Source organism: Equus caballus, chromosome 22 (assembly GCF_041296265.1).
Source record: "Equus caballus isolate H_3958 breed thoroughbred chromosome 22, TB-T2T, whole genome shotgun sequence".
NCBI classification, from domain to species: domain Eukaryota; kingdom Metazoa; phylum Chordata; class Mammalia; order Perissodactyla; family Equidae; genus Equus; species Equus caballus.
This window is the reverse complement of record NC_091705.1, coordinates 729,753-748,437: the sequence shown is the minus strand read 5'-3', so window position 1 is coordinate 748,437 and position 18,685 is coordinate 729,753.

Here is an 18,685-nt window from a genome sequence, read left to right as displayed (position 1 = left end):
ATAGGAAAGATCAATAACCAAGAAAGTCATAAAACAATTATACCATAAACTGGCTCTAGACCCAGATGGCGCTCCACTGAATTCTAGAAGGTTTTCAAGGAAGAGTTCATTTGTATGGTAAAGTTGTCCTGAACAGGACACGGGTGGAAACGGTTCTAATGTGAACATAACCCCGGTTCTAAAACCCAACAGAGATAGTGCAACCCCTCCCCACAAAACTCTCTACTTAGCTCCATTAATGGGAATGTGAAAGTCCTAAATAAAGTACTGATGTTTAGAATTCAATGGTATACTGAAAATGATCTTGGAGTACAGAAGGTCTACCCCAGGAATGCAGAGATAATTTAATTTTGTGAAAGGAAATTATTTATACATTTTATTAACAGCTCAAAGAGTTTATCTTAATAGATGTTGAAAAGTATTCAATAAATGCCTATTTCTTCAAACAAAAAACCTTAAAAAGTAGGAATAGAAAGATGCTTTCTTAACATAAGAGAACTTATTTCAAAACGGCATCTTAATATTTTATAATGTATATGTAGATACTTATGGATATATATATATGCACAGTTTCTGAGCTCTGTCACATTCTAGCTGTGTGACCTCGGATGAGTTACATAACCTCTCTGACCTCTCAGTTTTCTCAGTCATAAAATGGGGATAATAATGAAACACTCTCATTTTCCCGAAGATTAAATGAGAGGACACGAGTAATGTACTTAACGCAGTTTCTGGCATGGCAGAGAAAGAGCAAAATAAATACTGACTTTTTTTTTACTACTCTTACTGGCATTCCTATTAATATCAAGACTCAAATAAGAATACTTACTATCATCATTATTAAACAATCTGGGATCCACCAAGTGAATCTTGGAATAACAACTGGCTGGAACGCTCTCTGTAAACAACGTTTAAGAAGAGCTCCAGGAACACAGCAGACACCCCCCTAAGCGGGGCAGGTGTGTCAGCCGGGGGCGCTCCGTCCCAGGAGCTCAACAAGCTGTGCCCATGCAGGAGAACCGTTCACTGTCTCGTATGACTTGAATGTGAACACGGGGTCTGTCAGCGGCTCAGGCTCATCACCGGGAACCCGGGAAGCTTCCGTCCTTCCCGTCTGCCATTTTCAGCCTTTCCGCCTCAAGCTCGTCCTTGCAAGGGCGCAGGACGCCCCCGCAGACCGCCTCTCCCTCCTCATTGATCAGAACTGCGTGTCACGCTCAGGCCTAAACCAATCACCAGGCAAGGGGCCAGCGTTCTTTGTTTGGCTTAGACCAGTCAAAATTCACTTCTGGCGTCGTGCTGTGGTCCCGCCTCCTCCAAGAGTTGCCCTAAATCTAAATCTAATTGGGCTCCTTTAAGGGAAGAAGGCGAGCGATTGCTGACGAGCCAAGCAAGAGGCCGGCCACGGGCAGGATGCAGACTAGCGCGTGTTACATTAAAAGAGAAAAAAAGAAACCTGTGCGTAAAGACAAGAAAGCAGATGACAATCCTTTAAAATGTTCGTAGCATTTAGCTTTGGATCATGGATAAATGAATACTTTTTAAAAATATTTTCTAAGTTTTGTAAAATTAGTATGTAAAAGTAAAACAGCTATTATTCGTATTAATGAAGCAGTGATGCCTCTCTCTCAACTTAGGGTTAAGTTCACAGAGGATAAAAACTCTTTTGAAGGTACGGTGTGAAAACTTTTTATGATGAAGAGTCCATGCTTTGCCTGCGTCTCCGGTCTGGTTCTCACAAGGGCCAATTTGATAAAGAGGAAAGGACCAGGCGTTTTCCACGTGGTCCTATTAAATCCTTGCTCAAATCATGCAACAGGTCAAACTGGAATCTGACCACAGACTGACAGCAGGACTGAATTATTTCCAGCTTTCAAAACTGTTGGCCAGCTGAAATGTGGCTGTAAAAGTTCAAAAGGAGATTAAAAAAAATTACAGTTTTAGCAAGGCCAATTTGGGAGGAGCCCTAATATGAACCAGGGTCGCACATCCAGCTGTCAGTAACAGGAGCCGGCCGGCCGTCAGTCCTGGAAAACACTTGCGAATTTAGGAGATGTTTCAGAACTGACAGAAAAACAGGCTATGGAGATCAACATTGTTTGCTTAGGTTTAGCAATATAAATACAATAAACTAAAACTCTGTTGTTCCCGGGACTCTACAAATTGTGTCCATATTTATTGTCTTTTTCAATTCTTCCAGCAGATGAGAAACTGGGCTGCAGAGAAATTAAGCCAACTTGCTAAGCTGATTCTCACATTTATAAGACTCAGAGTCAGGAAAGCTAAAACACCCTCGAAGATCAAGGTGGAGGGCCTGCTGTACCACATATCGATACTTTGATAAAGCTGTGATGATTACATCTGTATAGTTTTGGCTTGGAGGAGGCAGACAGATCAGTGCATCAGAATAAAGAGCAGGAATCCCACACACGTGTGGGTACAGAGGTTGGCCACCAAGGAAAGGGTTGACTTTTTGATGTTATTGGGACAATTACCTGTGTATATGGGGGAAATTGACATTGAACCTTGACTTCACACTTTACAGGAAAACACTTCTGGGTGGATCAGACATAAATGTGAAAGGCAAAACTATAAAGCTTTTAGATATTTGAGTTTAGAAGATGCTTTGGTTATCCCAAATTTGTGGCTTGAAACAATCATTTTATTTTGTTTGCAATTTTTTCAGCTAGGTTCATCAAGCCAGAGCACCTCGTTTCTTTATGTCTATCTACACATTATACATTTCTATATATTTTATAATTTTATAAATATATTTTATATATTTCTATATTTTTCTGAACCATTTGCAAGGAAGTTGCTTACATAATCTGCTCCTTTATCTTTTTTTCCCAGCCTTATTGAGACATAAACCACTGTGTACGTTTAAGGTGTACAAAGTGGTGATTTGATAAACGTATATGTCTTGAAATGTTACCACAATAAGGTTAGTTAACACATCCTTCACCTCACGGAATTACCATTTTGTTGTTGTTGTTGTGGTGAGAATATTAAAGCTCTGTTCTCATAGCAACTTTCAAGTGTTACAGCACGGTATTGGTAACTGGAGTCACCGTGCTGTACCTTGGATCCCAATAACTTACTCCTCTTATAGCTAAAAGTTTGTCCCCTTTGACCAACATCTCCCCATCTCCCCCACCCCTCAGCCCCTGGCAACCACCATCTGCTCTCCGTTTCTGTGAGTGTGATGTTTTCAGATTCCACAGGTAAGTGAGATCATACAGCATTTGTTTTTCTCTGTCTGGCTTATTTAACTCAGCATAATGCGCTCAAGGTCCATCCAGGTGGTTGCAAATGGCAGGATTTTCTCCTCCTTTTATGAGTGAATAATATTCCTGTGTATGTGTGTGTACGCGTGAACGCACGTGTGTACGTCACCTTTTCTTCATCCATTCATCTGCTGTGGACGCTTAGGTCGTCTCCCTGTCTTGGCTGTTGTGAATAATGCTGCAGTGAACGTGGGGTGCAGATGTCTCCTCAAGACAGTGATTTCACCTCCTGCAGATGGATGCCCAGAAGTGGGGTTGCTGGATCAGATGGTAGTTCTATTTTTAACTTTTTGAGGAACTTCCATGCTGTTTTCCATAGTCGCTGTATCTGCCTCTTTATATCTTAATACTGTGTGTATTTCCTAAGAATAAGGACATCTTGTTACATAACCTGAGTAGTTATCAACTTCAGAAAATCTGAATCAATACTTTAATTTAAATCTGAGTACCATATTCTAAACCTGAATAGAATACGGTATTCTAAATTGGAATACTATACTTTTATCTAATACAACATGGTATCAATCAGGTACAATATCTAATACTGAATTAAATACAGTATTCTAACCTGAATGTAACACTTTCATCTAATGAAACACTGTATTGACTACAACATTCTAAATGTGAAAACAATACAGAATTCTAAATCTGAATAAAAGACTCTTTATCTAATCCACCATTTACGTTCCAATTTTGCCAAGTGACTCAATAATGTTCTTTACTGCAATTTTCTTTTTCCACACAGGATCCAGTCTAGAGTCACATATTGCATTTCTAGAAGCACACTTTGCTTCAATGTAGAACATTCCTCAACCTTTGTCTTTCCTGACACTGACATTTTTGAAGAATACACATCAATTATTTTATAAAATTCCCCCTCAAATTGGGTGTGCCTAGTGTATCTTCATGATTAGATTTCAGGTTATACTTTTTTTTTTTTTTTTTTGCTAAAGAAGATTTGCCCGGAGCTAACATCCATTGCCAGTCCTCTTCTTTTTTTGCTTTAGGAAGATTAGACCTGAGCTAACATCTATGCCAATATTTCTCTATTTTTTGGATGTGGGACACTGCCACAGCATGGCTGATGAGTGGAGTAGGTCTGCGCCCAGGATCTGAACCTGTGAACCTGAGCCACCAGTGCAGAGTGTGCAGAACTTTAACCACTTGGCCATAGGGCCAGCCCTAGGTTATACATTTTTGGTGGGAATACCACTGAAGTGAGCAGCTAAAAGGATGAAAAGGTTGACTCTGCGTGGAAAGGCTGGGGTGGGAGACAGGCGGGCAGGGGCTCCTATTATCTGATGTACATCCTCCTGTGTTATTTGAGTTTTTAATGGGGACATATCATTATTTGATACAATTTTTTAAAAAAATGGATGCCTTGTTGGAAGGCACATATTTTGGAAGTAAGCAGGCATGCTAGTTGTGTTCCAAATCCATTAAGTAGGCCAAAGGGGTTGCCAAGGCTGTGCATGATTGGGGACGGAATTCTGTCTGTCCAGGAGAGTGTCTCTCTCCTGTATTCTGGTGCTCACAAGCTCTTCCAGCAGGTGGCTAGGGATCCGCGTTATCAGTGCTCTGAGGGTTGAGAGACCTGGTCTTCTTTCTGCTCTGTGTTTCCATGTTGCTGAGCTCATGCTGGGCCTGGGCTAATGAACTCTGGGCATTGATTCTGATATTGCTTTTGAGATTCTTCGGGCCACACTTTGGAAGCTGAGTAGGGGCTGCAAAGGTTTTCAGAATCCTGGGATTGTGACCAAGGGTCTTGTCATGGGTACAGCAATTTCCCCAGTAGTCCCAGAGAGACCTGCCTTTCCAAGAATTGTTGCGAAATACTCTATTTTCCAGTTTTAGCTTCTGCTCATTCAGGCCCCTATTTACATGATTTTGTCAGAGGACAGGCTGCTTCAAACCCTGTTTCGGTGCATGAGCACCCACAGCTGTCGAGAGGGAACTGTAGCCATGGCATAGTTCTGAGTCTTTTGGTTCCCCCTCCTTAAAAGCTCATCCAAGGCTGGCTGCCTTTTCTCTCCTCTTTCGAAAGAAAGAATGAAACAGGGAGGGAGAGAGAGAGAAAGGGAAAGAAATATCATAAATAACACATAATCACAAATAACACATTGGTGCCACCTGCTGGCAGGCATGTTGATATGCTTTTGCCTTGCCTTGTAGCACAGCATCCATCTGAATGCACAGCCTGACCGTTTGTATGTAGAGGAATTTCCGTTCTTCTACGCCATCCTAACAACTCACCCTCTAAATCACCAGCTGCGTTCGTCTCCTCTTTGACTGCTGATCTTCGAAATGTCTTCGTTCACATAACGGCCCCATTAGCCACCCTTCTGGCCACTTGTTCAGTCTCATATTACCATTTCAGGACTTCTCTTTTGCTCCCTTCCACCGAAGACCGCCTACACCACCTCTTTCTCTTTCCCTCTTCACCACACGGTCAGTGACTAAAGCTGCGTTCAGTCCTGAGCAGACGCATGATGAATTCCCTTGAGATGGGGAGATTCTGGGATTTGTTAACATCATGTGTAGGGAGCCCCTGGAGGGCCAGGGATTCCATAATAATGCCCAGTGTAGGACCAATATCGCAGGGGAATAGGCGCATGTGTGTGTGATGGGGGTGTGCAGAAATCCATTTACTTTACCAAGTAATACAATGAAAAGTCCTCCAAGAGATTTCTGATCGGGACGCTCCTGTGCCCCACGTCACACCTTCTCAAACGTCTCTTATTCCAGCTTCAGCAACTGGCTTTGCAAGTCGGGCCACTGCATTGGGTACCTCTTGTTTCTGCCTGGGCTTCTCAGCCATTGAGGTGTGGATGCTTCTGGGAGCTGCCTGGTCCTCTCACCTGGGAAACATGGATGTGCAAGGCAGTCCACAGCACATAAGGGCACTTGGGTCCAGCGGGGTGGGATCCCTGTGGGTGATGCTCCCTTTCCACTTCCGCAATGGACGAGCCCACAGTGCAGGCTACAAAGCAATTTGAAGGGATTCAGGGGACCCAGCCCCAGTGGCCACAGGGGTGACAAACCGGAGAAATGAACCCTTGCTTTGGTGTTCCCTCCTTCTCTGTCTCACGCTCCCCAGTTCCCCACTCCTCTCCTTTCCCTGGATCACCTCCCAAACCAGGCCACCCGCTCACTCACCTTTAAGGGTCTCAGGTCGTGTACAGGGTGGGGCAACATTCCTAGCCACGACAGAAGCATCATGGAATCTGAAAGAACTATTATTACCTAAAATCCCTTCTGCACACACAAACCGGTTTTACTGAATTCAGTTTTGTAACCAAAGCTTCAATCCAGCGAAACAGCCACTTTTGTAAATCTGAGTGATATCCAGTCACTCTTCTGATTTTTATGCGATGGTTTTTCGGGTTGTGTATACATGGCCTGAAAATATTATGAGGGTCGATTTGTCAGTTTCTCCTTGTATTTCTGTCAATTTTTGCTTTATGCTTTTGGAGTTATATTTTTAGGTGTTTGCAATTTAAGAATTCCTGGATCCTCTTGGTGACCATTTACCATATGTAATTTCCCTTTTTATCTCTCCTCTTGCATTTTGAATTACTGTCCATTTTGTCTGCTGTCTAACCGATATTTATTTGATAAACATTTCCATGCTTTCACTATCAATATTTCTGAATATTTACACTTTAGGTTTAGGTATGTCTCTTGAAGAAGTATCTAGTTGGGACTTTTTATCTATCCCAACAATCTTTGTCTTTAAAGAGAGAATTTACTCCATTTATGTAGAATATAATTATTGACATTTTGAAATTTATTTTCACTATTTTTGTATTTAAAAAGATTTCCCACCTTTTCTTTTCTTTCTTTTAAATTTGTTTCTCCTTTCTTTGCATCTCTCAGATTTTCAGACTTTCCTTATTCCATTTTCCTCACCGCTAGATTAAAAGTTACATATTCTGTTTTTATTTGTGGTTAATCTAGAAATTTTTTTTTTTAAATAGGAATCTTTTATTTATTTATTTATTTATTTTTTAAGATTTTATTTTTTTTTGCTTTTTCTCCCCAAAGCCCCCCGGTACATAGTTGTATATTTTAGTTGTGGGTCCTTCTAGTTGTAGTATGTGGGACGCCACCTCAGCGTGGCCTGACGAGCAGTGCCATGTCCGCGCCTAGGATTCGAACCAACGAAACACTGGGCCGCCTGCTGCGGAGCGTGCGAACTTAACCACTCGGCCACAGGGCCAGCGCCTAATCTAGAAATTTTAACATGCGTATTTATTTATTTATTTTTGAGGAAGATTAGCCCCGAGCTAACATCTGCTGCCAATCCTCCTCTTTTTGCTGAGGAAGACTGGCCCTGAGCCAACATCCGTGCCCTTCTTCCTCCGTTTTATATGTGGGATGCCTACCACAGCATGGCTTGCCACGCGGTGCCATGTCCACACCGGCCAACCCCGGGCTGCCGAGGCAGAATGTGTGCACTTAACTGCTGCACCACTGGGCCGGCCCATTAACATGCATATTTAAATTAAACTTAAAACTATCCCAAGCATTGGAAGGTCCTCCCTGTCATCTTCTGTGCTCCTGTTGTTCAAGATTTTGCCTCTGTCTTGTTTCTTTTAGCTCCGTGGTGAAGATATTATTGTCCTAATTTCATATCGCTAGTGTCTGTTTGGATTTACCCACAAGTGTAACCGTTTCCTTGGTCATTGTCCTACTTGCATTTCGGGTCTTCGTTTGGGGATGATTCCTCTTCCTCCTGGTCTAGAGGTCTAGAGTGGGGAACTCTACTAGTGTGTGTGTTTGCTGAAGTGTATTTTGCACTTGTTCTTGAAGGAGGATCTCACCAACTACTCTGTTCCTGGTAGACAGTTACTTGTCTGTAACACTTCAGAGGTCCCCCACCTCCAGCTGTCGATGTGAGCACCATTCCTGGTTGGTGACCCTCCTTTTCTTTCTGTCTCTGAGCCCTCTGCTTCTCTGTGGTTTTCAACAGTTCCACTGTGACGTGTAGTAGTGCTGATTTCATCTATTTAACTTTGATTTTGTGTACTTTCTGAATCTGAGTATTGTCTTTCATTAATTCTGGAAAATCTGCAGCTTTTAACTCGGTAAATATTGCTTCTTCCCAATCTCTCCTTCTGGAACTCCAAATGTGTGTGCGTGTATGTGTGTGTGTGTGTACTCCACATCCCATGTCTTCTATCCTGTTTTCCAAATTTTCTGTCCCTTTGAATCTCTGCTACAATTCCTGTTTAATGGGGGAAAATTTAATTAATTCACAGCTATTACTGATATGATGTTTGGATCTAGCCCTTGACCTTATTTTCTATTTTCTAAGTTACCATCCTTGCTTGTTCCCTCCCCCACCTGACCCGTTCCTGCCTTTTTTTTGATTGACCAACCATTTCCGTCACCAATGGTTTTGAAGTTACACATTCTAGTTTTAGTTTTCTAAGAATTATCCGTACATTTTAAGCATATATAAACATGTTTCTATAAATATCTAGAGTTCACGGTGCTTATCTCATTCCCTCGGCCAGACATGAACTTTTGCGTGGTTTTCTCTCCTCTATCCTGACTTCTCCCTGACTCCCAACCAAACACCCGATGCTCCCCAGAGCGTCTTCCTGCCGCTCACGTCTCACCTCTCCAGGCCACTTCCAACTTCTCTGTGTGTTTTGGGCTGTAGCTTCTTCTCTTAATTCCATCCTGTCTGCCTCCCATCTGCCAGGAGCGCCTCCTCAGCATTTCTCTTCAACCAAGGTGTTAGGACTGAGTTTTTGTGTCCCCTCAAAACTCAGGTTGAGATCCTAACCCCCAGTGGATGGCATTAGGAGGCGGGGCCTTTGGGAGGTGATTAGGTCATGAGAGAGGAGCCCCAGGAATGGGGTTAGTGCCCTTCTAACAGACCTCAGGGAGCTCCCTCGCTCTTTCGCCCCTCTGAGGACACAATGAAAAGCGTGCTGTCTGTTCACTGGGAAGTGAGTCCTCACCAGACACTGGATCTGCCGGTGCTTTGATCTTGGACTTCCCAGCCTCCAGAACTGTGAGAAGTAAATTTCTGTGTTTAAGTTGCCCAGTTTATGGTACCTTTTCTATAGCAGCCCAAACTGACTAAGACACAGGACTCCATCTTTTACCAGCTTACCAGATTTTTAAATAAATCTCGTCAGTTACTTCATATACCCAGGCCACCGCCTTGATCAACTCTCTCTCTGTCGTGTGTGCAAGAGCTCTCTCATTTGCTTAACGAGAGTGTCCCTCCCTTGAGTTCAGGACTGCCATGCTACCTTGAACACAGTCGGTCTCCGCTTTGTTGATGACTCACTGGAGACAAAGACTATTCCAAGGGCTTCACTGCTCAGGAAGCACTCCTGGACGTCCCTGGATGATGACTTGGTGAGGAGCATGTTGTGTTCGTCTCGTTGGCTTTCCTGTGGATTATACACGTTAGATCCCCAGACAGGATAGAAAGTAGCTTTAAAGATAAGCGTGGAGTCCATCGCCAGGTGGCAGTGTTGGCCAGCTTTAAAATTTCTCAAACTCAGTGATGTAAGAAATTCAGGGGGGCCAGCCCCATGGTGTAGTGCTTAAGCCCGGCGCACTTTGCCTCAGCGGCCCAGGTCTGCAGGTTCGGATCCCGGGCGCAGACTTACACCTCTCATCAAGCCATGGTGTGGGAGTGACCCACATGCATAATAGAGGAAGACTGGCACAGATGTTAGCTCAGAGTGAATCTTCCTCACCAAAAAATAAATAAATAAATAAATGAAAGAAAAGAAATCCAATTGATGATACTAGATTCCTTTTGTTTCCTATAACTCATCTTTCCATTCAATCAATCAATCAGTATTTATTGAGCTCCTGCTCAATCAATATATATTCTCTTGGATCCCCAGGGTGTACTCTTTGTCCCTGTTTAATCTCTTTTTAAGACTCACGGGGACTGGCCCCAGAGGGAGCAATGTCCCCAGAGGCGGTCAGCATGTTTGCTGGCTGACCCCTGTGCTGCCATGTTTTTTGCCTCAACGCCTTGCCCGGATCATAAACCCTCACACTTGGGTTGATTGCGCTGAGAGGCTGGGGAAGCCCAAGGGCTCCTGAGGTCACAGGCAAAGGCAGCAGCAGCAGTTTCAGCTGCCTTTGCCGCCTCGGGGCAGGAAGAGGGCACTGACAGCTCAGACCTGCTCACAGGCTGCTCCCTGGTTCTCGCCCTCCCCTTATAGCCTCTCAGGGAAGAGGCAGGCAGCCCTGGCGATCACAGCCAACAAACGTGGCAAGACAGCCCCTGGGCCGAGACCTCGCAGGGAACGCCACCGCTGCCGGTGGCATTGGGACCTTTGGCTCAGACTGAGTGGACTGTACAGGCTCCTGCTGCTGATGAACCCACAGGACAGACCATGAGGACAAGTGGCCACTGGGCTTTCTGGCACACGTGGGAAAGCCACTTGCTGTTGAGGATGACTCAGTCGTGGTCTGGGAGTTTGCGTCTCTGAGCAGTGCTGAACTTGGCTGTCCCCCCCCCTTTGCCGTCTGGAGTATAAGCATCCTCCTCCTGCTGTCACCTCCCCACTCTGAGTTGTCATTCGAACTCAAAGGAAACTCCAAGAACCAGCTGAGATCACTGTTACTAGCTGCCCACTGCTCAATTTGTTATTTTATGTGAGTCAAAACCAAACCTTCCCAGCCAGAAATGGCTGCTAATCTCAGAAACTCCTGGACTAGAAATGCACCAGAACATCGATCCCTGGTTGCATGGAAGTCCGGGATGAAGTTGGTTGTAGTAAGGCCAGCTTTAAAAGAAAACCGCAAAGGTGTCCCTGACTCCACCACTCAGCTGCGAGCTCAGGTAGATACACGCCTCTGCTGGAGCCCGAAAGTAGTGTGAGAAACAGTGCTGCCTGGAGGAGGGGCAGTGCCCATCGGGCTGAGGGTAGGGGTGGAGGGCATTCTACTGAGATGGACACCAAAGAAAGACAAGGAATGGGAAGAGGCGGGACCTGAGATCTCCAAAGCTGAGGTGCAACAGTCCTTAAATACATCTGTGGAGTCCCCCAGACATCTAGGGAGGCCCCTGCACATCCGGGAGTCACATTCAGGGAGTCCCTCCAACATCCAGGGAGTCCTCCCACATCAAGGAGGCCCTACACGTCAGAGAGTCCCTCACACGTCAGGGAGGCCCCCACACACCAGGGACTCCCTCACATGTCAGGGAGGCCCCACCTGTCAGGGAGTCCTCCACCCGTCAGGGAGGCCCCCACCCGTCAGGGAGGCCCCCCAACATCCAGGGAGTCCCCCCACATCAGGGAGGCCCCACCCATCAGGGAGTCCTCCACCCGTCAGGGAGGCCCCCACACGTCAGGGAGTCCCCAACACATCTGGGAGGCCCCACCCGTCAGGGAGGCCCCCACCCATCAGGGAGGCCCCCACTCGTCAGGGAGGCCCTCACACATCTAGGGAGGCCCCTACACTGGCAGAAGCTGTGATTTTATGGAAACAGAAGAAACTCTGGGTACTAAGTCTGGCATATCCTTATTGGGATGAATGTACCACTTGTAGTTTTAGAACTAAAGGATCCAGAATTTGGCTCCCATTTGTTCACTTTGCAGATGAGAAAACCAAGGCCTAGAGACGTGCGGAGACTTGCCACATGGTGGGGTGGGCTGGTCCAAGGCTCTAGTCCAAGTCTCTTGGCTCCCTACCCAGTGCTCTCTGTCCACTAGGGTTCCTTGGGGGCTGACAAAGGAAGAAGCGAGGGTTTGATCCACAGTGACGGCAGCTATGGCTCAAAGTGCTTCCAGCTCGGCCCTCGGAGGGCCCCTCATGTGTCTGTGTAATCTTCACCAGTAATGCCAGCCTGGCCTTGAGCAGGGGCAGACTGTGCTGTTGCCCCAGCAAGGGTGTCCCCTCAGGAGAGGCAGCTTGGAGCCCGAGGAGACAGGGGCGTAGGCAGGGGTCCTTGCTCTAGCTCCCCTTGGCCCTGTGGCCTTGGGGAAGTTAGGGGACTGGTTCTTCCAGGTATCAATGACTACTAGTCATAGGAGATGGCCATTGTCTTCACCAGTGATGCTCTTGACCACTGTGGGTTGTGCGGGGTCTCACACAGGCCAGTAGTGAAGCCAAAAGTTAAGGTCCTTTGTGGGCTGTGGACGGCTGACCACCCCAGCCTTTCACGCGCAGGGAGGGTTAGAGCGCGTGAAGAGTCTCCAGGGTTTGGTGTTGCTGGAACGTGGTCAGTGTGTTGCTAGAGCTGACCGACAGCAGACTCCACCACAAAGCCTGGCTGCTCCACACTTGGCACTGCCCTCAGGTCGGGGGTCCCCCAGCTCCAGGAGGATGCCCTGTTGCCAACCCAGTGCCGTCTGAAGTCAGCGCTAGTTTTCATCTCCCATCTTCCTGCTCTTTGGTGGTGAACCGTCTGGTCCTGGGGTTGCTGTGCGCTGTTGGGTCCGCCTCGCAGGGTGTGGGGTGGGGCATGCTCCTCCACAGGGATCTGGTGTGCCGCGGTGTGGGGACCATGGAGTCCTGCTGCTGAAGTAGGTGTACTCAAGCCTCCCTGCACGTCATCGTCACCAGTGAGGGCACGGGAACCGCAGGGGAGGATGAGCCTGCCACCCTGTGATGCCACTCTCAGACTCCTGGCCAGTTGGGTCGTCGCCTTCTTCTGACCCGATTCAAGGTTCTGGTTATGGATTTTTTGTTTGCATTTCAGTTATTTGAACTGGCATGTCTTTCTGTACCACTCCCTCCCTCACCCCCAAACAGTGACCTTGAGCTCAGGAGCTGTGTCTGGTTCACCCTTGTCAAGCTGACAGCCCTCAGCACTGGGCCGCGCACACGGGGGGAGCTCCACAGAGGTCTTTGTGTGTCACTGAAGGGAAGAAGTGGGAGAATGACAGGAACAGGAAGGGCAGAGACGCAGGGACGAGGACACAGAGCGCTCTGTGGGTTCTCGGGGGCAGCTGACTTCACAGTGAATGGATGTGCGACTCAACGCGGGGTCTCGCGGTCTGGAGGCAGCTGGGTCTCCCAGGAGATTGGTTACCAATGAAGACTGTTTCTTAGGAGCGTCCAAGTGCCACGACTCTCCGAGTAACGTGGGTGGTAGGACCTACGAAGGCAACAGCAAAGGACTACTCCCCTAAAGCTGTTAAAACTGTAAGCTCTGGAGGCAGGAGGCTAAGGCTCTTCCACTTGCTGGCTGTGTGGCCTTAGGTGGGTGTTTATCCTCTCTGTGCTTGTTTTCCCATGTGAGGCGAGGACGAGAGCATCTATCTCTAAGGATTGTGAGGCTCAGTAATCACAGCTGAATCACTGTCTCCAACTTGAGCATAAGGTTAAGTCCCAGGCTCCTACTGGACACCTCCCAGTCCTTCCTGCTCCTGCACCTGCCAACTACAGCTTTCAGCTCTGCTCACGGTAAGGCCAGGGGCTTCTTGGGGCGAAAATGTGGCCAGCACTGCCTGGATGGCCCGCTGCTCGCTCAGAACTGCCAAGGCCCCACGGGCAGCAGCCCTGTGGACGTGGCTGGGGTGGGGGTGGGTGAGCTGTGGCTCCACCTCTGGCAGTTCCGGGAGATCTGCTTCCAAGACACAGCAGGGACAGCCCTGGCCTCAGAGGCTGTGACACTCAGGAGGGAGGTCCTCAGTAGCCTCTTAAGTAAGTCTCTTGGGCTGCGGGAAGTGCAGTTCTGTACCACCTGAGTGAGATCATACGGTATTTGACTTTCTCCCTCTGACTTATTTCACTTTGCATAATACCCTCAAGGTCCATCCACGTTGTCACAAATGGCCGGATTTCATCATTTCTTATGGCTGAGTGGTATTCCCTTGTGTATATATACCACATCTTCTTTACCCATTCGTCCCTTGATGGGTACCTAGGTTGATTCCAAGACTTGGCTATTGTGAATAATGCTGCAATGAACATAGGGGTGCATATATCTTTATGCATTTGTGTTTTCAAGTTCTTTGGACTGTTTCTTTACACTATATACAAAAAATTACTCAGAATGGATTACAGAACTAAATATGAGGTAAAAATATATTACTTTTAGAAGAAAACATAGGAGGAAATCTTTGTGATGTTGAATTTAGCAATGGCTTCTTTGGCAATGGCACAAAAGCACAGCTAACACAACAAAATCAATAAACTATACTCCAAGAAAATTAAACTTTTTGTGCATCAAATATGCAATCAACAGCATGAAAAGAAAACCCATAGAATGGGGAGGACATCTACAAATCTTCTATCTTATAAGGGATTAACATCTAGGATATATAGAAAGCTATTACAACTTAACAACCAAAAACAAACAAATGGATTAAAATCTGGGCAAAGTTAGTGGTTAAGTTTGGTGTGCTATGCTTTGGTGGCGTGGGTTCTGTTCCCGGGTGCACACCTGATGTGGCGGTGACCCACGTACAAAACAGAGGAAGACATTAACGCAGGGTAAATCTTCCTCAAGCAAAAAGAGGAAGATTGGCTACAGATGTTAGCTCAGGGTGAATCTTCCTCAGCAATAAATACATAAATAAATGGCTGAAGGAATTGAATAGACATTTCTCCAAAGAAGATATACAAATAGCCAATAAGTACATGAAAACATATTCAACATTGTTAGTCATTAGGGAAATGAAAATCAACGCCATAATGCTATTCCACTTAACACCAAGTAAATGGATATTATTGAAGAAAAAAGTAACAAGTGTTGGCTAGGATGTGGAGAGACTGGAACCCCTGCACACTGCTGCTGAGAATAAAAGTGGTGCAGCCCCTGTGAAAAACAGTGTGGCTCTTCCAGAAAATGTATACACTGAATTATCATACGACCAGCATTTCCAACCCTAGGTACATCCACAAAAGGATTGAAAGCAGGGATTCAGTCAGATATTTGTACACCAGTAGTCATAAGAGTATTCTTCACAACAGCCAAAATGTCCCAATCCTACCAGTGGACTAATAGAGTAACAAAATGTGATGTATGCATGCAGGGAAATATTATTCACAAAAATGAATGAAATACTGATACAGATCACCACATGGGTGATCCTTGAAGACACTGTGCTAAGTGAAATAAGCCAGACACACACGACTCACACACACACACACACAAATATTGCATGACTCTATACATATGGCACATTGGTAAAGTTATATTCAAAGAAACAGAAAGTAGAACAGAGATTACCAGGGGGTACAGGGAGGATGAAGAGGAGTAACTCTTCAAAGGGCATAAAGTTTGAGTTTGGGATAATTAAAAAATAATAATAAAAACTTTGGGAGAAAGACAGTGGTGAAAGCTTCACAAAAATGCGAATGTACTTTATGCCAGTGAGTTTTACACTTAAAATGATCAAAATGGTAAATTTTATGTTACATATATGTGGCTATAATAAAAACTATTCATTTACAACAAAAACTACTAGTGAATTCTTCCAAACATTTGAGAAAGAAATCATACTAATTCCCAACAGTCTGTTCCAGAAAATATAACCAGAGACAACACTTTCCAACTCATCTTATGAGGCCAGCAGTACCCTAAAAGCAAAACTAGAGTTTAAAAGTAGGGAAAACTTGAGAACAACAATTCTCATAAATGAGCAGGTACCGTCTTCTACGAAATATTAGAAAACTGAAGCCGACAATGTACAACAATCATACACCAGGACAAAGAGGAAATTTTTTCAGGTATGCAAGGTTGTATCAGCATCCCAAAATCAAATCAATGTGATCCACCCTGTCACAGGCTAATGGAGAAATTTATACATATATGTCAGTTGGTATGGGGGGGGCAAGTCATCAGATAGTACATATTAGATATGTCAGGTTCTTTCTCTATCAATTGCACCTCATTAAAGCTCTTACAAAAATGAACATAGATATAGAATTTACACTTTCACAAACTTTTAGAAAATGGAACAGAGACCTAAATGTAATGCAAAACAATACAACTTCTAAAAAGATTATGCAACAAACTCTAAGTGGACTCGAATCTGGAATTATGTTATTAAGATACAAACTGAAAATAAAATCTATGAAAAAAAACTAATGTTAGACTTTCTTTATTATTTTGGTAAGGAAGATTGACCCTGAGCTAACATCTGTGCCAATTTTCCTCTATTTGGCCTGTGGGATGCTGTCACGGCATGGCTTGACAAGCTGTGTGTAGGTCTACACCCAGGATCCGAACCTGTGAACCCCAGGCTGCAGAAGTGGAGTGCGTGAACTTCACCACTGTGCCAGCGGGCCGACCCCAAGTTAGACTGTATTAAATTAAAAACTCCTGCTTTGTGGAAGGCAAAATCGATGAGTCAAAAGACAAATTACAGACTGGCAGACGATATTCGCAAAACAGATATATGATAAAGAAAATATGTCCAAGATATATGTAAAGAATTCTTAAAAGTCAACCATAACAAAAAAATAAACAACCTTATTGAAAAATGGGCAAAAGACCTGAATATATCCCTCACCAAAGAAGACATACAGACGGCAAAGGAGCCTGAGGACAGACGACCACCGCCATAGGTCATTTGGGAATTTCAAATAAAACCTCAATGAGACACTTCTACATACCTATTAGAACTGATAAATGCAGGAAACTGACAATACCAACTGCACGTGAGGATGTGGGGCAAAACAAACTCTCATTCATTGCGATCTGGAAAGCAAAACGGTACAGCCATATCCGAAGACAGTTTGGCAGTTTCTTACAAAGATGAGCATAGTCTTACCACACAATCCAGCAACTGCATTCTTAGGTATTTACCCAAGTAACTGGGAAATAGGTTTACAAAACACCTGTGGGCTAATATAGATAGTAGCTTTATTTATACTTTCTAAGCACTGGAAATGACCAAGATGTTCTTCAATAGGTGAGTGGAGGAAGAACCGGGGTACGGCTATAAAATGGATTATTATTATTTAGTGATAAAAGGAAACAAAGCATTAAGTCACAAAAAGACATGAATGAATTTTAACGCTTATTTCTAAGTGAAAGAAGCGATCTGAAGAGGCTATTGTAGAACACCAATTTTATGTCATTCTAGGAATGGCAAATGTATAGAGACAATAAAATGTCAGTAGTAGCACGGTCTTCATGGAAGAGGAAGGAGAGTCGAATGGATAAAGCACAAGGGATTTTTTAGCGCAGTGAAACTCTTCTGCATAATACTGTAAATATGGACAAAACCTTAGATAGTTATCAAAACTCTGAATTTTACAGCACAGAGAGTGAAACAATGTGTGCAAGCAAAAAGCCATGTATGTGTCCAAGAAAATTCCTGAAGTGAATGAAAACTGTGGAAAAAATCTAACTGTATTACAAATGTGTGAAACAGTCTGAATGAAGAGAGTGGGTGAAAAGGTGCAGAAATATGTAATTTGGGAAGTGAGTCAAGTCTGTAAAACTGAAGATGAAAGAAACTGTGCAGACGCACTGTATTGTAGCTGATAAAGTTGTGACCCGGGGGGTATTGTTAACAATGCTGATACTTCTATCCATGTGGACTGAAAATGAGCAGATAAGTAAATGGACAGTGAACAGTGGGCACAAGGTTATTATTTGGAGTAGGAGTTTACAGATAAGCAAGGAGAAGAGGCTAGAGTGATCCACGTGGTGATAGAGTTGGAGACATCAGTGTGAACTTACTTTAGCTGAACATAGACAGAGAAGGCTGTGTGTAGATATATTTATAGGTGTTTGAATACACACAGGCTACTACACACAGATATATTTCCCTGCTATGTCCGCTGAAAGAACCTAATGCCCTGACAGCTGCAAACACACCTGGTACCCAGGTCTTAATTCTAATACCACAGTCCAACAAAAGGAAACAGGGTTCCTTGTAGAAATAACCAATTCTAGGATTCGGGAAGGAAATGTAAGAAAATGAGACTAAAGTGTCATTCAACATAAGAAAGTCATGAAATGCTACTCAAAAAAAGCCAAGAATGCTGGGGGACGCCAAAGGGACACATCGGCGAACTGAAGGAGCTCTCAATCGCCAAAGCTGGAACAATTTGAGCAACAAAATAAATAAAGTTGTTGGATTATAACCCGGAGAATGTATGAATATCAATGACTGTAGCAATGTAAATAACTGAATAAGAAGGAAATGAAAAGACACAAATCTCCTGTGTGGGAGAATACCAATGATTCACTCGGACATTCTGCTCTAAAGGAGGTCGAGGCTAACTCTCCTCTTCTTAGGCGCGGGCTGCACAGACAAAAGTCCCTACAAAGGGCACGGTGTGGACAGAGGGGATAGAGTGACTGCGCAGGGGAGACATCTGACAAACGCTGCCTCAGCCAGGTGACCAACATCAACATCAATGGAGGGAAGTCACAGGGAGAGCATGGACCCTTGAAATGATGAGATGAAAATGGCAATTTACCTCTCTGATCTTCTTGCCCC